The sequence below is a fragment of the Leptinotarsa decemlineata genome, unplaced genomic scaffold (assembly GCF_025532065.1).
Source record: "Leptinotarsa decemlineata unplaced genomic scaffold, Ldec_3_MD MMD2_tig00078422_RagTag_RagTag, whole genome shotgun sequence".
Classification (NCBI taxonomy): Eukaryota; Metazoa; Arthropoda; class Insecta; order Coleoptera; family Chrysomelidae; genus Leptinotarsa; species Leptinotarsa decemlineata.
In genome coordinates this window covers 12,968,237-12,990,493 of record NW_027412747.1, presented here as the reverse complement: position 1 = coordinate 12,990,493, position 22,257 = coordinate 12,968,237, and the positions used below count along the sequence as shown (strand labels likewise).

Below are 22,257 nucleotides of genomic sequence, written 5' to 3'. Positions count from 1 at the left end.
ATATTGATCGAAAATACGAAAAATCACATTTGACGTTCAAAGGGTTAGAAATATCTGAAATTATTTTGAAACCAAAAATGTTTATATATAAAGTATTTTTCGTAAAATGAATACCTAGTTAAGAAATTGTATGAAAACGCCTCAAAATTAGTAATGGACCATTACAGTTTTTCGGTAATTGCTGAAGTTCCGAAATTATTTTAGAATGTGCCAAAAATTTCAATAGATTTCAAAAAAATCGTCCTAGGGAGGGGACAAGCAGGAGTATGAATTGACAATATTGAAAAAATTTTTTTCAAGGACAAAACATAAGCACTACAGGAAAAACCTTAAGGCCTGTGTGAAAGTAGCGATTCAATCGCTTTGAATTTGAATCGCTTCAGATTGAATCCATTTGGAAAAACATTCTCTGGAAGTTTATTTCACATAAACGCAGTTCTTCAAATGAAAGAGTTCTTATATAGTGAAGTTCGAGGTGTACTGAGTTGAACCTCAAAATGATGAGCAGCAACACTCCGTCGCGTATTTCTAATATGTACCGCTCTTGGTGCCAAGTCAATTGAACATTTCCCGTAAAAATATCTATAGAAGAGAGATAAATCCCAAACCTAACCTTTCTTCGATGTTCCAGACTATAAAGGTTGCAAGTGATGTTCGCGTCTCCAATCAGGCGGATGGATCTTTTCTGGAAGGAATCCAGCAGCATTAGGGTATGTTTGGGGGCGGAGCTCCATACATGAGAACAATACTCTAAAGAAGGTCTGATGTGAGCTATGTAAAGCATCAAAAGCTGCTGAGGTGTGGTTCGGAACAGTGTTCCAAGCTTTTGAGAAGCAGCCTTTGCATTTCCAGCGACATGATTGTGCCAAGACATATTGGTGTCCATTTCAACCCCCAACAATTTTATCGAAGCAGAAAGCGGAATTGTCTGTCCTGACAATATGGTATTGAATTGAACCTGGTTACTTTCATCCCAATTTGAAATCATTTCTAGATCCTCATTAAGATATGCAACCACCTACTGCCGGTGAAGATGTGTATCGGCAGCTGAAATCCTGGAATCCAAATGGAAATACGAGACAAGTGTGCTGTCGTCAGCAAAGCAATATATTCGATATTTGGTTTCTCCAATAGGTCATTGATATACAATAAAAAAAGGTTGGAGACAATATAGATCCCTAGGGAACACCAGCGTTGATGGTAAGAGTATTCGAAAGACATCCATCGACTTACAGAACCTTTTCCACTGTTCCTGAGAAAATAAACTGAATACTCAAATTCAGTGTTGCTGTAATTTTATAGTCCAGGAAATATGGGTTAAAATGGTAAAAATAAGATTTTTTTGTTCAGATGGTTGAACATATTCAAAATTGTGTTAGAAACAGTTACAGCTTGTCGAAGATTGGAAAAGCTTCGTGATTTTTGGTATGGTATTGTACATGAGATGCTTATTAGAAGACGCTGAGGATGTACTGTATCCATCAGCTAGTTTCCAATTATCTTTTGTCCTAATGCTGCCAAAGAAAGCGCAGGTTGTGATAATTCTCAAGTATCTCTGAAGATTTGACAAGCTGTATGTTACGAGTCCGATGAAAAGGGCCATATAAGTTTTCCTAGTAAAATGTACAGTTGGAAAATATCAATCATATCTGAAAATTTTATTGACTTCTGACGTCCTTTCAGGACTTTTTTGTAAAATTCTAGAAATTCGAATAAGTGACTTCAAATATTTCCTAAACAGAGAAGCTTGGTTGTAATATTTACATTATTGTTATCCAATTATTTAATGCATTTGGATAAATTAACGAAAATGGAATAAATTCTTACTCATATTCAGATTGTTTTCAACCGTTATCAACAGAGATAATGACGCTAAGATTTGAAATAAAGAACGGTGGTTTTACCCAGATACTGTAAATATTTGCCAAACTTTATTCAAGCAAATCCTATTAAACCAATGAATATTAAGAGAGGAAATTATTTACATATTTAATATTTCTCAGAGTTCACTTTGATAGTCCACAAAAGTTATTTGTGTACGAAAAATATTATTTATGATTTGTGATTTGATTGTGAATCTATTATAGAATACTGAGTCACCACAAAATAAGTTTTAGTGCCATTTCACCTTATTTCAGCCTTCATCCGTTATCATGATTAAGGTGCCATCTGATTCCAGCAAAGTTGTGCTAACAAATAGTTCAGAAGTTAAACAATTTAGTTGAACAGCATTAATTTTTGACAATATCTCAAAAACTTGCAGATATGAAAAATTTGAAAAATGATCCTTAACAAGCAGATAATAAGTTCTCATTTCACGAACCTGTAGAACGAAAAAAAATTGTTGATCATTTTTTATGTTAAACGGTTTTATTTAAAAAAAAGATAATAATGATGTGAATAATGTACTGAAAACTGAAAAATAATATATTTTTCAGGATACAGAAAAGTAGTGAGAATGATGATTTAAAAAAATTGTATTTCAATAATGACATTAAGACGCAAAATTACATATTCAATAAGTGAAAACGTCTTTTTCCAAAATTAATATCTAAATATCATATTCCAAGAGCAATCAACCATCTAGTAGGTGATGCATTTCTTTATCATAAAAAACATGACTGAAGTAAAACTCTTTTAGCTCCATCTCCTGCTAAAGGAAATTACATTTCCTCCTACACATGAGAGGTTCATGAAAGAAAAACGAACAAAACAGGAAATTGAAGTTAGTAACGGTTTCTCGATGGGTACTGTAGACGATCCTATAAGAAAGAAAACTATGAATGAAATCTCGATATTTAGAAAAGACGAAAGACAAAAAACATTTAATTATAACTGCCCAATGTTTTTTATTAATCCATGGAGCTGACAGTTCACAAAGATCACGTACTCTGCTGTGGGAGTCATGGAACATGATGGGTTGTTTGACAGAACTATTAGTTTAGTGTTTACAATGTGAAATTATGGAATTGTTCGATGAATTGTTATTAATCACATCCTATCTACAAACAGAATAGTTTAAATTTACTCAAACATATTCTTCATGAAAATTCCTACCCTCTTAAATTAATTAACAATATTCTTTTTAATTTCCAAGGCATTAATAATTCGAGAGGTAGAAATTCCGTGACACCCATAAATCAGAGTATACAACCTTCAAAATAATACAAATCCAATTTATAGATCTCTTCACTACATTGAAGAACTTACTAATAAACTCATTAACATTTTGAAATTTTCAAACATAAAAATTGCAAAAAAGAAGATGCTTACTGTGTCTAAACATTTTTAAAAAACAAAAACTTCATTAAAACATTTAGAGAAATCAAGCGTAGTATACAAAATAAATTGCGATGACTGTGACCAAACATACATTGGACAAACTGGCCGTAGTCTAATGGGAAGATTTACGTCTCATAAGAGTGACATCGGATGTAACAATTTGTCTTGTGCGTTGACTGAACATGCCATAAAACAAAGCCATTCAGTAAATTTTGATAATACTAGAATCATTGACGTCGAGAAGAACGCATTCAAACGTTCTTTTCTGGAAATGATCCATATTTGGAGGGAAAATAATGCAATGAATAAAAAAATCTGATAATTTGATAATATTAGTTCCATCTACACGTATATACTTAAACTGCACTTTGGAAAATTTAATAACAATTCACCGAACAATTCAATAGAATCCACTCAACATTAATTGTTATACTAACTATAGTCCATCATGTCAGTGCTTTTTGGGAAATCCAAAGGACAAAGTCGAGTATTCGGAAAAGTCTGGAAATTACGTAATTGAATGCTTTGCAAATTATTATGGACATACCAAAAGATCTATTGAAACAAGATATAAGGAACACCAAGCACACCTAAAATATGGAAGATCGGAAAAATCAGCAGTCGCCCATCATATTTTGCAACAAAACCATTCCATACACTTTACTTCATCTATATTAGTCAGACAAGTTAGTAACAACAGGCATCTAGATGCCTATGAGAGTGAAGAAATAAGTAAACATAATAAGATATAGCTTGCTGAAATAATATTTTATTATCAGATCTGCCTGACTGTTAGATAAGGTAATATTGTAAAATTAATTTAAGACTAGTGGATAAGGCCACATGTAAAATTAATTTCAGACAATTAAGACGCAGGTACCTAGCAAAGGTATAAATAATAGGGTATAAATAATTTAGTTTAATCTTCCTCTTGAAGATGATCAGTTGGTGATTGAAACATATGTCGAGGTGTTAAATATAACGGTTTGCTTCATTAGGATTGTCTGGACTGGTTTCGAAATTCGTTGCATCTTTAATTAGTTTGGATTAACGCATCCGTAACAGGGGAAATTTTGAAAATTGTTATAAGAAAGGCAGTATTGATTACTTTTTGTTTCTTCTATTACTATTATCAATACTGTCATTTGAAAAACCGCAGTCACGAATATTTATCATTCATTGTAAGAGCAACAATGCCTTATTTGAAGAAAAATATCGACTTCTTTGGTATACAATTGACATCGCCTTTAAAACATTCTTGCGGTGAAGATAGTATGACTGGTATCCAATATCTCTATTTACGGCTGACTTTATAAATCATCTCAGAAACATTTTTTCCATCTTTGAATTTCTTGTCATGGAAATATTGTTCAGAAGATGGCTCGCTCATTTCAAAGCTATTGTTGCTATTGGATACGCAATAGGTACTCTCTACTTTTACTCAACGCGACGATTGATTTTATGGTACATGCCTCTGTGAAGAATAATGTTCCTGATGGTACATATTTAGTTTTACGTGCGTATAAATATGTATAACAGTCATTCGTCCTATTATATAATTTCTTTTAGAAGTTTATGGTCAAACTGTAGTTTTCGAAGATGAATAGTACGAATTATGTTGGGAACTTCAAAAAGTCAAACTAGAATGAAAATAGCACAACACAAATTTGAACTAGTTGCGTTCGGCATTTGGGAGTCTCTTCATCGTTGAAATTCATTGATTGAGTTTGGTGTCCTTGTGATTGAAAATGTTATCGTCTTCACTTATTCAGGATTATATATTTAGGATGGTTGAATCCAGCAGTTCGTGGCTCGGTCTAGCAACACTGATGAGACCTATTTTGGGTCCAAACAGTGCCGTCTGGTTTTGGATAACGAATGCTTTGTTTTTGGGCTCTGACTTAATCTCAAATTTGTTTGAAAATATGGAAGAATTGACAGCTCCTAATATTCAGTACAACACAGTCATTTGATTTCATTTTGTTTTGCCTTGTGATATTGAAAAAAAATACAGGCCACATAGTTTTTCGTAATTAATTAATGGCAATTGATAGCTAATTAATTTTTTATTAAAAATAAAGTTCAATAACCTGATTATCAGAAAATAAGGCAAAGTTTAGACATATATTTTTATAAACTTCATGTATAAAATTACAGACTGTTTGAATACTTCGGCTGAACAAAAAAACCAAGATTCTAAATGACAATTCAATTTGGACAACTAGTGATAACAACTACCTACTACCAGCTCCAAAGGGTGTTTAAGCTTCTACTACTAGCTCAAAAGGGTTTTCAAGCTTCTTGCTGATTTTTCAGATGACAACACATCAAAAATGATTTACTATAGAGTAAAAGTTACTGGAGTAACAGTTACCAGCTCTAGAGTAACAGTTGAAACTCAATCATTCCTAGGCGTCAAGTGATACACCGGTTATATACCGTGATCTTGAGGTGTTTTAGAATCGGAAACTACTGTCTGAAATGAATATACAAATATCGAATCAGGAAGATCCAGGTCAAACCTTTCATTTGAAAACAGAGGTAATTTGAGAAAGGGCTGACTACTTCGGTGGATACTTCAGAACATAAACGAGTTGTTGAAGACTTCTTGAGTCAAATTGAAGATGAGGCTGAAAGAATTTTTCATTTGGACTAGAAATTTAGTGAATCACTTGCTACTTGCTAGACTGATGAAGGAAAAGATGTGGGAATTTATAGAAAAAAATATATATATATATCAAAAAAGTGAATATATGCTGAGAGGTTTATCCAATAAAATAAGTAAAAAAAAACGGTTTTATTGAAAACAAAATTATTATAATGATGTAGATAATGTACTAAAAGCTAAACATAATTACGAGGGTCCTAGGTAGCAGTCATCACACCACTCTCCTCGGCAATTTACGGTATTGATCAGATAAAAAAATAATCGTTGGGCGTAGCGTAACCTGAATTAAAAATGTTAATATTTTACAAATACTACGCCGAATGATTTCATTATTATTTTTATCTTATCAATACCGTATATTGCTGGGGAAAGTGATGTGATGACTCTACCTAGGATCTTCTGAATTATTTTGTAGCTTGTAGTACATTATCTACATCAGCATTATCTTTTTTTTCAATAAAACCGTTTGACATTTACTTTTTTTGGGTGGAAGATCCATGCTTGTATCCAAATTTCGAGTTGACAAAGTTCTTTGTATAGATTTTACTGGATTTGCATCTCTTTCATAGTTTACTATTACAGTACTAATCAGGCCCTATACTTTGATACCCATATTGAGATAGTTGTGAAATAATATGTAATCCGAAATTTTGTAGCAGTAGCTATCTTCAATTTGCATCTTTTTCGAAGTGTACTACTATTCTACTAGTCTAGCCCTGTCATTTGATACTCATATTCAGGTAGTTGTAATCCGCCATTTTGTAGCTGCCGCCATCTTGAATTTTCAATGATACAGAATTCATTAAATTGTATTGACATCAAAACTAAATGTGTGTACCAAATATGATATCAATCTGTCAACAGAAAAAGGGTCAAATAAAACAGATTAAAAACGATTCCACTGGAGATGTGTGTCGTTGCAGACAGTTCAACTGTCAAATGAAGGTTTTTACGAGAACAAAACTAGACTCCTAATTATCATTTTCTATATAATTTGCCTATTTATAATTGATAATTTTTATTTTATTCGACTTGTGAAATATGTGTTTCCAAAAATTTGAGTGTATGAAAAATACTCAAAACCTATAAAATAGACTTCCAATATAATTTTTTATATTATTTTGCTTGACTGAATTTGGTACTATCATTTCAAACTGCCAAATATAATTTGTCATCGATTTTATTGATAAAATATCATAAAGACAGAAAGAAATAAATATTATATAATAGGTGTTATTAGAGAATCTGCACTGATAGCAGACAAGCCCTATTTGCCTTGAACAGACAACGTGTTACCTCAGGGCTAGTACTAGAGTGCCACCAAGATTTAGCCAAAGCCTCGGTAGATAATAACATTATCCTGAGGTGGGTTGAAGGGCATGACAGGAGTAAAGGTAATCGCATTGCCGACTCTTTAGCCAAGGAAGAGGCTTAACTAAGAATTTTAGGACCCAGTGGCACCTACGGACAATTGCGGAACTAGCGAAACGTTACACCCATGCTCAATCCCTGAAGAGATGGGATGAAATCAAAGGATGAAATCTTGTCGGGATCACCCTGGGCGACCCTGGAAAGCTGGACCGAAGAAATATCCGGCGATGACCAGGAAAAATCTATGCTTAACAGTAGGATTTCTGACTGGCCACTAAGGAAACACCTCCATAAAATGGGGCTAGTGGACACACCTCTATGCAGGATGTGTGAACAGGAAGATGAAACTGTCAGGCATGTCCTATGCTAGTGTCCGGAGTTATCGTCAATAAGAGAGTGTGTGTTCGTCTAGTCTTGGCCTACACCTGCCGATATAAAGGATATGTCTCCTAGTGACCTGACCATCTTCCTTGAAAGGACAGGATGGACAATGACCCAGGAGGACAACTCCTCGGGAGGATGTACAATGGGTCACATGTGGCCTAAGTGCTGTGGGCCTACACTCACCCTCCCTACTCTACAGATACAGATAGGTATAATTAGAGTACTCGTTCATATTCCTGACTCGACTTGTATGTCTCCTCGTTCCATTTTTTTATAACACCTACTCCAACAATCTTGTCTCCGGTATTATCCTGTGCGTGTCATTTGTTGATTCATAACCATATTCTCCTAAACATTGTTTCGGTTATCCTTAAATTGCCTGCATTTTTTGCAGTCACAGTTTCGTTATGGATACCGGCACTTCATAATACAAAAGTTCTTCCAATAACTGAGGAAGGATTTCAAATAGGTTCAAGAGCAGTCGGTTATTCGACAACTAGTCGTGTTATAATTACAAACGCACTAGGACCATTTACAGTTTGCTCATCGTAGCAGGTAGATCACTTCGCCTTTAATAATCTGCTGCCGTAGCAGATTAAACGTCCGTTTTAAGAACCTGCGGACTACGGTGTATGAACCTGTTAGATACCGGCCGTGCAGGCCTATACAACACGATAGCTCTATTTTGTTCAGGTGTCTTCCTCACAGGCAACAAGTACCAATGAACATACAAAACTTTTAGGAATTCTTCTAGATCCCTCTCTGAATTGGAAGTTTCACTCTAAACTTTCATGCTCCATTTTCATTCTGAGTCAACTGAAAAATATAATAAGGTCTGACACACTAATGAATATCTACTATGCTTTCTTTTACTCTCATATTTCCTATGGGGTAATTTCATGGAGTAATGCTTCCGACTCTGTCAAAGTATTTAGGCTTCAAAAAAAGCCATCCGAATTATTGCTAATGTTGCCTTCAGAGACCATTGTCAACCTTTATTCCAGAAATTCAAAGTCATAACACTACCTGCTCTTTATATTTTCCACCAAGTACTAGAAATCCATAGTAGAAAAAATGAACTAAGTATAAATTCAAACGTTCATGAATATAACACCCGCGGTGCTGGGCATCTCAGACCACAGAGATTTAATTAAATAAATCTGCTAATAATTCTCTAGATGTTGCTCTCTTCAATAAATTACCATCCAGTTGGAAGATTCTAGATATGATTTGCTTGAAAAAAAAATTAAAAAGATTTCTTTCAGAAAATGGGTTCTATTCAATTCGTGAGTATATGGACACATCTGTCAGCGATACGCGTAGTTGAAGTAATACCTGAAATAGTAGAAGTACTAGTTATGTGTATATGTATATATTCTTTTTGGACCTGCTACAAAATATACATTGTATTTACGTAGTTAATAAATTTATCTATCTATCTATCTATCTATAATGGATAACGTCTGTTGGGTGGTCCTGTAATTATTCTGAGCTGATGTCCAAACCATCTTTAAAGGTTTTTTTGGTTGTGTTCCAGGTGTATGTTCCTAGTATTCTTTGTATTTATTATTATTACTCTTTGTCCTATACTTTACTATATACTCAGTATCTAGACTCACTGGTTTTATGGCGCCATATACACCCATAGAGGTTACATCTGATTAAGTTATGATAGGTCTGGTTAGATTGGGTAAGGTTAAGTTTGGTTAAGTAAGGTCAGGTTATCGCGAATGAGTAGGAAGCACAAATAATGATGTGATCGCTCTCAATCAGATATACCTACCTACACATCAGAACGGGTATTTACTGATACATAAGGTATTTTCTGGTTTTCAGTTTGTATAGTTTCGTATCGTTCAAAATCAGTGAGTTAGTTGTAAACTGAAATGATTTACGCTACACGATGTTCAGTATTCAGTTACACTTTTTCATCAGTTTATTAACACCCTCATTGCCAAACGCCTGGTAATTTTTTGGGCTGTTTCGGCAGCGCTTTGGTTCAATTTGAATTCGTAGAGCTTTTTTTAAGGGCAAAATTCATATTCTATTTGCATCGCTGAAGATTAAATCCATTTGGAAAAACATTCTCTGGAAGTTTATTCCACACAAACGCAGTTCTCCAGATGAAGGAGTTTTCAAACAGTGGAGTCCGAGGTGTACTGAGTTGAACCTCAAAACGATGAGCAGCCACAGTCGGTCGAGTATTTCTGATACGTACCGCTCTTAGTGGAATCAAATGTACCAAGTCATTTGAACACCTCCCGTGAAAGTATCTATAGAAGAGAGACAAATCTCCAATTTTTCTTCGATGTTCCAGGCTATCAAGGTTGCACGTGATGTTCGCGTCTCCAATTAGGCGGATGGCTCTTTTCTGGATGGAATCTAGCAACTTCAGGGTATGTTTGGGGGCAGAGCTCCATACATGAGAACAATGCTCCAAAGAAGATCTGATCTGAGCTTTATAAAGCATCAAAAGTTGCTGAGGTGTATACAGTTTTCTGGTACGGAACAGTGTTCCAAGCTTTTGAGACGCAGTGTTTGCAATTCCAGCGACATGATTGTACCTGGACATATTGGTGCCCATTTTAACCCCTAACAAACTTATCGAAGCAGAAAGCGGAATTGTCTGACCTGACATTATTATATCCGGTTCGGAGACATTTACCTTCTTGGAGAAAACCGATGCCTGGGTTTTCGTGACACTGAATTGAATCTGGTTAATTTCACTCAAATTCGAAATTACTTCTAGATCCGCATTAAGATATGCAACCTCCTGCTGCCGGTGAAGATGTGCCTCAGTAGCCGATGTCCTGGAATCCAAATGGAATCACGAGACAAGTGTGCTGTCTTCAGCAGAGCAATATTTTGGATTTATTAGTTTTTTCCAATAAGTCGTTGATATATAATAAAAGGACGGTTGGAGACGATATGGATTCCTGGGGAACACCACCGTTGATGGTGAAAGTATTCGAGAGATATCCATCGACGGCCAATTGCAGGGAACATTCTTTCAGGAAGATGAAGAGCCATACCCAAAAATTATCCGATAAGCCATAGCATCGAAGTTTGGCCTGCAAACCTTCATGCCACACACGGTCAAAGACCTTAGAAATACCAAGGGCAACAGCTCTTGATTCTCCATGTTTTTCTATTGCGTTATTCCAAATATGGGTGACATACGATTGAAGGTCGCCTGTTGATCTTTATTTTCGAAATCATTATTGATGATCGCTTAAGATGTTGAAGCCTTCCGAATATTTGAGGATATGGTGGTTTACGACTTTCTCCATGATTTTGATATCACTGATAGCAAAGCAAATGGTCTATAGTTATTTTGAAGATTTTTCTTGCCCTTGCCAATCTTCCAACAAGAAGGAAACCCCCCATTTTTGTAAGACAGGTTGAAAAGTCTGCAAAATACTGGTGCGAGTTCATTTGCGCACTTTTTAAGTACGATGGCAGGCAGACGCCTTGTTGATATTGAGCTGTTTCCAAATTGGCCGTAAATCGCTCAACGACGTCATATAGTTATGAGCTGAAAAGACACACGGAATGAAAATTTTGGGAAATTGAACAGCATCAACTCTCTATCGATAAGTATATATCACGACACAGTAGAATTAATATTTATTGAGATATGGAACTACAAAAACTCATGACATTAAAACGTAGAAAACTTTTGAAACAACCTAATAGTATAAGTCAGAAAGAGTCGCCCAGATCATCCAAAATTCAAACACCAACTTGATCATCTCTTGGGAGAATGCATTTTCGACATATAAATCCAACAGGAAGGCGAGTTTAATTCGTTGTTCCTGAAGATCCTTCGGGGGTCCTCAAACCGAATATGTTTTTCCGTTAACCAGCTGTAGCACCCCTACAAAGATAACCCTCAGAAGTCGAAACTTGTGCGAGCTAAGGACTAACGAGGTCTTACCTTTTAACGTGTGATTCCTAACACGTTTTGGACGAAAGCAAGTGAAAACCGATCGTTCAGCCTGCGGCTTGAACCACCGACTGAAATGGCGGTCGACTGATTGACTGAATAAAGCACCCTCGTCGAACTGACCGGCTACCGACCGACCTAATGCATTCATTGATGATATTCCTCAGCCTGCAACCAATATAACTCGATGAGAACAAAAAGTCAAGAAACCGACGTGATCAGGTGTATAGTATTTTTGCTATTTTTCAAATGATTCATTGATAAGGGGTATGTTATTTACTAATAGTTATATGTTGTAACATGCTGTATAAGAAACAATGTTTAATGCAATAGCAGGTAAATGTCACTCCTACTAAATAGAATTTTTTTATTGACTTTTTTGAAATTACAGATTACCAAAAAACGATAATAACCACCATAATATCATCCACATACTAATTTTGTATTATCTGTTTCTACGCATCAATGATTTTCCTAAAGACTTTCCTGCGAGTGGTGAGCTAATATTAAGCAATCATCTCTCGAAGAATACAAAATGGTCACAAGGACAGATAATGAATTTGTTCCAAGTTCGACGAATGGTAATCTAAGAGTAAAAATTATGCGAATGTTTACGTGATGTGATAAAATCGGAATGTAACTAATGGTAATGCCGCTTATGTATGCCAGTAAGAATAAATAATGTGAGAATACACAATCAATCATCGATTGGAACTGTTATTGAAATAGGATATCTGAGAATATTTTCATGGCCCAGAAATCGAGAACTTGTTGTAATTTGTATACAGTGTGTAACAGTCAAATGGAATAAATTCATTATTCCGATTACGGTACATATTTGAACAAAAACCCGAAACACGTCAAATTTAAATTATAATTTGACATACTTCAACGAAAAAATGCTACCCCTACCTTCAACCCCCGTCGAATGACAGGTACAACCCCCAATTTTTTAAATGAGAAGTATAGGCTTGTGATATATCGTTTGAAAGGTCTCTTCATCATCTATTCAAAAATGTTATGGCTTTTAAGTTTATATTCCATAAAATACACTCAAAACTTATTGTGATGTACTCAGAACTTATTTCATGTTGAGGTATCGATAATAAGAAGCAATGTTCTTTTTAGATGGTATCCTTTAAAACGCTGTGAATAATTTCAGTGGTAACGTTAGTTTAAAACGTCTTGTCAACTTGTTTTGTATGTCACAACATTAGTTGTCAGTATTTTAATTTAAGTTTAAAGTTCGTTAACTTCAAGTCTGACAAATGGTTAGATTAACGGAAATGCATAAAATAACAGTTTTACAAATAATTGGTTATGGAGATGAAATCCGATCGCAACAGGAAGTAGCTCGAAAAGAGAATTTCTATGTTTTTTACCACTTTTATTTGTAACTAACGTTACTGCAGTTTCGTCCTATATGGACATTCTCAAACTTATACAATAAACAATTAACTAGTTTAGTGATCCAATAATTTTTTTGAAAAAGGGGTTGGTTGGGTAACAGGATACATTTCTTCTTAAAAAAACAATTGTATTCTTGTCGACGTTTCGAATTTAATTAAATTTTCCTTCAGGGCTCGAAAAGTAGATTTTTTGTGTTGATGATATTACTATTTTAAAAAAATAAAAATAAAGAACACATTGCAAACAACAAATTTTCAAGACAACACCAACACAGAACGACGTGTCTGATGATTTTTAAAATAGTATTATCAACATGAAAAAACTACTTATCGAGCCCTGAAGAATAATTTAATTAAATTCGAAACGTCGGCAAGAATACAATTGTTTTTTTAAGAAAAAATTGATTCTGTTACCCAACCAACCCCCTTTTTCACAATAAACAATGTTTATCCACTAAACAATGTTTATTGTATAAGTTTGAGAATGTCCATATAGGACGCTACTGCAGTAACGTTTAGTTACAAATAAAAGTGGTAAAAAACATAGAAATTTTCATTTCTCTTTTCATTATGATCTTCTACCACGTAATAACGGCTACATCCATCAATTTATTGAAAGTAGCTCGCCTGTTCAATGAGAAATTTCCTAATTTACCGCCGATATCTCAAGGAACAATAAGCAAAATAGAGAAGTAGTTTCCCGATCCTGGTAATGTGGGACAGATAAAAAAAGCAGCTGCCAATGCAATGGGTGATGAACTCAAATTAGATGTGATGCTCAAGATTGAGTTTGAGGAAAACCCACATACATCTAGTAGACAGGCATCAACTACATTTAATGTTAGCCATACATCGATAGTAAACATATTGAAAGAAAATAAAATGATACCTACTCAGGAGCTCATGGAAGACGATTTTGATAGAAGAACTTATTTTTGTGAGCAAATGGTGGACATGTTGGATAACAATATTATCCAATTAGAAGAGGTTTTGTTTTCTGATGAGTGTACTTTGTTTCTTAACGGTCATGGAAATCGGCAAAATTGCCGCTACTGTAGAACGGAAAATCCTCACTGGATGAGAGAAGAACACACGCAATACCCTCAAAAGGTTCATGTTTCGACATGTAGGAAACTATATCATCGGTCCCTTTTTCATTAAGGGAAACTTCAATGGCGATAATTATTTGGCACTACTTCAAAATGATCTAATTCCAAGTTTAGCAAATTCATATCCTGATCCAGGAAACCCTCAATTTCCAATGAATACGATATGGTTTCAGCAGCATGGAGCACCACCACATTACCAAGTTAATGTTCGGCAATACCTCGATACATTTCTTAATCGGTGGATAGGGAGGCGAGGATCGATTGAATGGCCAGCGCGATCACCTGATCTTTCATCATTAGATTTCATTTCATGGGGATAGCTCCTGTCAATTCTGATAGGAGGAGGATGGACAAATGCGCCCGAGAGTGTAGCAACGTCCAATAAACCTAGAGAGAGAGATATACCTGTTGCAGTATGCACACAGGAACCCCTTTGAGACAGCACATGGCTATGCAAGACATTGCTAAAGAACGTATGGCATCAATTTGTCAGGCCGTACGATTCGTAGGCGTTTTCATAGTGGTTGTTTATCATGTAGGCGCGTTTTGAGGGTACCAAGAATACATGCCGCACACAGACGAAGACAAATATCAGTGGCAAAATACCATGTTTTCCGATGAGAGCTGTTTTGGGCCTATGAATGATGACTACCGTATTCGTGTTTGGAAACCAAGAGGATGTCAGCATCGACTAAATTTGGCAATGAATATCAATCTAAATCAACGTGATGGGGTGGTACCATCTATGGAACACGAACACCATTGACAATTGTACCTAGGACATTGACGGGGCAATTTTACCTTCAAAATGTCATTCCGGATGTGGTTCGACTGCTCTGAGACGTCATAGGTGATGATTTTGTATTTATGAATGATAATGCTCCATCACATCGAACACTGGATGTGCAAAAACACTCTGGAACTACAAGGATGGATTGACCACCGAACTCACCTGACATGGATTCCATAGAGCACGTTTGTTGTTACATTTCGAGGGGGTTGTATACCAGAAATGATCCACCTGACAGCTCAGAACAGTTCCGAAATGCTATTTTGGAAGAGTGGAACAATGTTCCTCAGCACGTTATCAACAACTCTATCGACAGGATGAGTAGAAAAGTGTAAGCCTGCAGAAGGGCTAGGGGAGGCAATACATCCTATTGAAGAAAGTAGAACAACTATTATGTACACTTTTCATTCATTTAAAACATTTATCATTTATCGACTTCTATTCATCACTTATAGATAATTAGAAAAATAAACTAAAATTTCAGAAATACGTACTAATGGACGTATTGTGCCTGTTAGTATAGTTTGGTTCACAAGTTTAAAATGGTGAAAAATAGGGGTAATGGTCGGAAAATACGTGCGATGACTGATTCGATCCGGAATGATATTTAGAAAAATTTGTTGAATCTGTTTTTTAGCAAATAAAAAATTGCAAAAGTTACAAATTAAGATGTAAAAAAGGTATTTGGGTTTTTGCAAATATTTCAAAAACTATAAGGAATCAAGATCGTCAAAGATCCTCAAAGAGGAGGAAATTATCAAAAGAAGTCCCACCTTTCATTTATAATTTGAATTCAACGCCGAAAATAAATATTGATTTAAAAATATATAAAAATTAGGGTGTATTCTGAATACTATTGAAAATTGATTCTTGTTTTTTTGTAAGTTAATTAATGACTTTCTTACCAGGAGAGGTATTTTCTCTATAACGAACCAAAATGGTAGTATGGAATTAAGGATTTGTAACATTATTTTAATTTCCATCTTGGGTGATAAAGTTACTCAGAGTACCTGATTGCTATCAACATGCTGAAATAGTTATAAAAATATCAAAAGCTGTATATTATGAATATCTATAATGCATTTTTTATTCAGGTAAGCATAATCTACAATATGAATTCAAAATTAAAACTAGATAACTTGAGAAACAAGAGAAAAAAGAAAGAAAAGAACTAACTGAAACTGGAAATTGTGAGTCCAGGCTGAGCTACTATAGTAATGCTTGTGTTGTAGTCATTAATCTGGATTTACACACTGAATGGTGACTAGAAAGAAGAAAAAAAACAAAGTGAAATCCATTGTGTATGAGAGAGAGAGAATATGGTTATTTATTGTATTTTGTATTTCTTATTATTATTCGAGTTCGAGTTTTGAGTTTTTCCATAAAAAAATTGCGAGAAGTAAAATCAGGAAATCTGGAAGGCCATCATATAGAGTTATGTATCACTACCACCTTGCAAGATGAAGTTAAAGAGAATTTATAAGCTGTCAATGCGGTGATAGAACCAAAAAAGTACTCTCACGGTTCGAAACAAATCACAATATGTATTGAAAAAAATATTGACTATGATTTTGACAAAAAAAAATGATTTGAATCAATTTGTATATGCATTTTTGTGTCTATTGATTTTGATTCGTTTCTGAACAGAAAATTGAGTTGAGTGGATGACAATCAGTAGAATAAATATCAGATTTACAAATAGATGATCTAATCTTGGACAATATTCATCAAAATTCTTTAAAAATTTTTTCTATTTAATATATACGTCACATACGCTAAGCAATTTGGTAAACGATAACAAATATCCGGTTTCATTCAGCACACCAATAAAATTACAAATAATGAATGAATTAGTGAATGAAGAAGAAAAACTATGTAATTTGTGATTTGATAACAGGAGAGATAAATAATGAAATGAATACTAAACATTTTCGAGGTTCATCGAAAATATTAGTATTATATATTAGTGTTAGTGTGTACAGGAATATCATAGAAAATTACATAGTTTAACATATAATTAATTGAAATTCATCAACGAAAATCACAACAAACGACCACTGATTCTTTATGAATCGGTTGTAGAAAACTACCTTATAAAGCTTTAGCTGCCTCATAAATTCAGCAACAACTAAAAAAAAATTCGTTGAAAATATTCGTCCGAGGTTACTGGCTACAAGTGATTTGCCACAAGAATGCCATTTGTTTCTGGTTATTGACCTGCAAATGGGGTCATCAATCACAAAGCAATAAATATGTAAAAATTCTGAGAGCTTTATTTATTCATGGCTCTTGGGAAGTCAATTATGACTTCTGAATCAGGGCAGAGGTTTTCTTGGTAGAAGAATATTATGAACGAAGTTAAGTACTTATATAGTGATAACAATTAAATGTAGAATGAATGACGCATTTGTAAAAAGACGTCGGTCATGCTGAAATTTTAGGTATGTCTCCCTTCTCACCCAAAACCTAAAGAATTATTTTCGAAGATAAAAAATTAGCTAGTAAAAGAACGGATTTCGTTACTCGACCATTCCAACTTTTCGCTTTATTAACTGATAAGATATTGTCCAATATTCTGCATTAGTTGCTTTACCAAGGTTTGCAACCATCAATTTTATTTGTAATGGTCCACCGAGTTTTCAACTTTTAGTAAAGGTTTTACAAGGTGTGGATCTTGTGGAGCATTGGATCTTCAATGGAGGGTTCTCTGAGATGTATATCAGAAGCACATGATTTCAGCAAAAATCACTGGTCTGTGCCTGGTACACAATTAGCGCCTACTTTCCAAGAAGCGTAGGAAAGTAAAAAGCTGTTTGATAGTTCAATTATTTGTTATATGCACGGTATGACCAACTGAAATATTTGAGGCTTCTCTTCCTTGCGAGGCTTTTGCTGTCTTTTAGCTTAAATCTATTCCACCATCACTTTGGAGTAACCATTCCATTGAAAATAATTTTTAATGATGCCTTCCTTCTTGAGGCCTTCCTTCGTATTACAGAGCCCGAAAGCACGGTCCACTAGAGTTTTGATGATTCCTTGATTCAGTATACAGATGTTTTCCACTTAGTATTGGTCCTCGTCACCAATACGTCTAATTTTGATGTGCTTCAGCAAGGAGTCTTGTTCTATATTTCCATGGTTCCATATTATTCCATATTATGTCATCAACGTATCTTAACCAGACCTGGGACTTCTTGAGGGCTTCTTCAATTGTCTTAGTTTCAAACCACTCCATATATATGTAGGCGATCCCATTGGCAGTCGCTCATCTTGCGTAAACAATTCGTTCTTTAGCAATTTTGTGCAGCATCCTAGTGATTCCATGATTACTTCTATAGGTAAGTTCGTTCTATTTTCTAGGTCCTCGTATTCGGATAGCTTCCTCTGTATGATTTGGAGTGCTTCTTCGACAGGAACGTTGTTGTAAAGGTTTTCTTTGTCGAAACTGATTAGTTGATCTTGCTCTGTGACGTCGATTGCTCCTAGTATTTCGACAAAATGCCTTGAAATATTCACAAAAGTTGAAGTTTCAAGTTGTAATGGTTGCATTGACAGTACAAATCTGGACAAGTTTGGACTAGCTGAATCTCTGGAGCTGATGATCGGTCCTACCGGAACACCCTTCTCCGACCGTATTGCTTCGATTACTCGACTCAACAGACTCATGTCGCGCCAACGCACTTCTAGTCTAGAAAATTTCTAGTCTAGACTAGTAAGATATTTCCGCTTGTTGCTAAGAGATGGCCTTACTGGCTATGATTGAGTTGTTTACTAGAACTAAATAGGTACCCAACTAACACTCTCTCGCTTGTCTAGGCACGCGATTCTTTCTGTGACATATTGCGATCTCGAGCCGTAGTGATACGGCCTAGGAGCGGATGCCGTCCGCGGGCCGTATCTTTGATACGACTGAACTAGAACTCTGCGACTCTTCCCTTTTGAATTTGTGAGTTTTGACAATTAGTTTAAAAATAATCCACAAGTAGTATTTTTGGATCAATAGTCAGTCATTTTGATTTGTTAGAGAAGTTAAATAGTTATTATTTTGGTATCTCGGCATTGGTAGTATTTTTGTTATTTCAGCTACATATTGCAGATACCTATAGAACATTGACTCTATTGTATATTAAAGGATTTGTTTATTAAAATGCCCCAGTTCACTCGAAATCTTATGAGAAATTAGACAAAAGTTATTTTATTCATCCTATATTTATTCTTTGAAACGAAACTAAATTCATTTTTATCATTATTACACTGTGCACATCGCGAGGTTTCTTAGAGTTACCAAGTCCGAATCAACATTTGAAATCAATATCAAAATTCTAACCTCTAGATTAACCATTCATCCAATACATGTGTTTACATTTCTTTATCTACCTCAGATGATACATTGTTGTGGCATCCGTATGTAATCGTAATTGGCATTTGAGAAAGCAGTTAGCCTCATCTGCATTTTCTTAACGTAATCAATAGACGATTCAAAAATAAAAACAGCAGACAACCTCCAATAAATGAATTGAATATTTAAATTATTGAAATTTTCCACGTGCACTACCTGTTGACAACAAAAATTACATCATAAGTTTATCCCTGTATGTGAATCGAATGTGTTATCGGTAATTATGCTAATCTGTTTGCACATTGAGTTCTAACTAAATCAGTAATGAAAATTTGAATGTTAAATTGTTAGAGTTGGAATGAATAAAAGAATATTAACACTTTGGAACGAACGATCGAGATATACAGTAGTGTGTGTTTTTTTATTAACAATTTTCAAGAAAAATCTTGAAATAGGTACATAAAATCTTATAGAATTACGGTGGCCATGTTTGGCAAGTGTCTTACTCCGAAACATTGAAATAAGACATTTGCCTTATTGCCTCTTCAGCACGAATCTAAATAACATTAAGAAATGAAGTCCTGAATTCGTTCATGAAATTACGACTTTTAATCACGGAATAAGTTGAATCCACTCATGTCATTCATGACAGTGAGTAACATTCATTCGCTTATTTGATTAATTCCCAGTCACAGAAATCTTTTTTTTATTTACATTTATTTGATGCCGCATCAACCTCGAGGGTTATTAGCGATAATTCAAATTTTATAGCAGCATTGATTTCTTACAATAAATTTTCATATACGGTGCAGTAGTTTTGATAATAGGTAGAGGTATATATGCACAACATAAATGAAATTTTGTTGAAGTATTGCCACCTGAATTAATAATGGTGGTCGGAAGATCACTTTTCTTGAACAAAACGACTAATTTATTGACAGCAGTTGTAGTTACTGCATATCACTTCACTATATCCAGCAGGACAATATTATTGAGCCGCGTTTCCGTAAAAAATATTATATCGTGATCACAAGAAAGGTTACTGAAGTATAAATTTGATAGCTTCTATTTCAAGAACGAGGTTTAAATGATAAACGAGAACGAGAATATTTCCTATTTATTCACCAAACTCAAACACCTGTTCATGCAGCTGCAGTTTTGTAAGAATATATCATCTTTCCCCTGGAGTCTTTGAAGTCCACTAGATACTCGTTAGGACAACAGGAGGATTGTTCCGAATTCTTGGGGTTCTTGTTGAATACTCTTCGTGAGCAAAACAATAGCAGAATCAATACTTCTGACCGCTCTGGATTGAATGATTCCGTACAGTCCATCTCGTCCTGTATTTGTGAATCTTTTGCTGGAAAAATCTTCACTTGTTTACTTTGTAGTAAATGTACAAGCGGTAGCAAAAACGTATGTGAATTTCTGAAACTTCAACTAGCGTTTCCTAATATGACTAATAACCAGTCCGTGCAAAGCTTATTGTTGAATCATGTGAAAATGTAACTTTCAACAGGTGATAATCGACTGTATGCGCCAAACATGCGCAAAACTGACTGTTATAAGAAAACAAGTATAGCTGAGGCACCAGTTAATCTAATAATAACACTGACGATCTTCAAACAAGACTCAACCTCTGACGAAAGCAAGAAACTCTTAAGAAGGTTCGAAATAGATGAACATTTCAATCTAGCAGACCACTATTATGATCTTCATGCAGTTATTGTTCACTGTGATTCTGGCGTTGAATCTGGTCATTATTACGCCTTGGTAAAAGACGAAACGGACTGGCTTAAATTCGACGATAGTCGTGTCACTAAGTGTTCTGGCGATGTATTGAATTCACTGGAGCCTCTGGAGACATCCCAGATTTTGTTTTATAAGAGAGGGGATATTGGAAGATCAATATCTTCAGATGATGTGCTGCAGGTTTTTCCGGGTTTTCCTGCAGATGAAAAAGCAAATGCGCCACTGGAATCGATTAAGTCGCCCTGGAGCGCAAATTAATTTTTCTTGTTGTTTTATATATGTAATATATTAAAAGAAATCAAAATCACTGTAGTTTGGAGAGTTTAATATCATTTCGAATGCTAATCGCCTTCAAGGTATCGTTTTTTCTCCCGAATATGTTACCATTCCTCACCCAAACATATTTGAAATGTTTATCCTTCGCTACTTCTTTGATGCGTTTTAACAAAGTTTTCAGATACGTTTTCGATAGCGAGCCCAGCAGTATTGCATGTATTGCTGTCAGAATTCAATCTTTCTTATGTTTTGTTAACATTCTAACTACAATGAACTCAGATTTATCTGAGGGGGGAAGGGGTGAAACTCGATAAAAAGTATTTACATCCGAATCAACAATCGGACATTGGATATGATCTCCAATCTTATTCAAGACTACTAATAAATTTTCGTTATCCTTATATAGAACACCCTGAATTTCTATATTATTTTCCTGAGCTTGCTTCTCCAAGAAATCAACTTCACCTGATTGTGAGAATATTCTCATCTCAGAATGACAGTTTCCGTTCTCGAAAGATGTTACTTTTCCGTTCATTTTATTCAGAGTGGCGTCAAAAGTAGTATGCAATTTGATTGCAACAGAAATTGCAATACGTTCTCGTATTTTCTATTCAGGCCTCTTCGGTCCTCTTGAATATCTTTTAATATTGAAGTTATCGAGTTTTTCATAGTTGCAATTTTGTCCTAACGCTACTTCAATTGAAGAGGAGATGTCGTACTCGACTCTCTCGTTGTAGTAATAAGATGCGCACCCAGAAAAAATGTGTTTGACACTTATGGCATAGTCACAAACTTCACATGTTGGAGGGTTATTACCGTTGAGGATTTATTCATGAGTGTGGCGAGTGTACCCTAGTCGTGACAGGTGAACTTGCAATTTTCTCGTTTTTGAAAGTGATTTCCAGGGTAAGACCAATGGTTTAATTGCTGA

The 22,257-nt window shown here is 35.0% G+C and overlaps 1 protein-coding gene and 1 long non-coding RNA gene across 2 annotated transcripts in view; one reads left to right on the top strand and one right to left on the bottom strand.

The window, feature by feature from the left end:
* Nucleotides 1-22,257, top strand: part of Swim (Secreted Wg-interacting molecule) — a 52,100-nt gene that overhangs the window by 9,616 nt on the left and 20,227 nt on the right. The gene's annotated exons all lie outside the window — the stretch shown is intronic.
* LOC141487407 (uncharacterized) lies at nt 2,415-3,989 on the bottom strand. The gene is made up of 3 exons (XR_012468365.1): nt 3,873-3,989; nt 3,720-3,783; nt 2,415-2,762 (listed from the first exon to the last, which is right to left on the bottom strand). It is a non-coding gene; the product is annotated as an uncharacterized lncRNA (long non-coding RNA).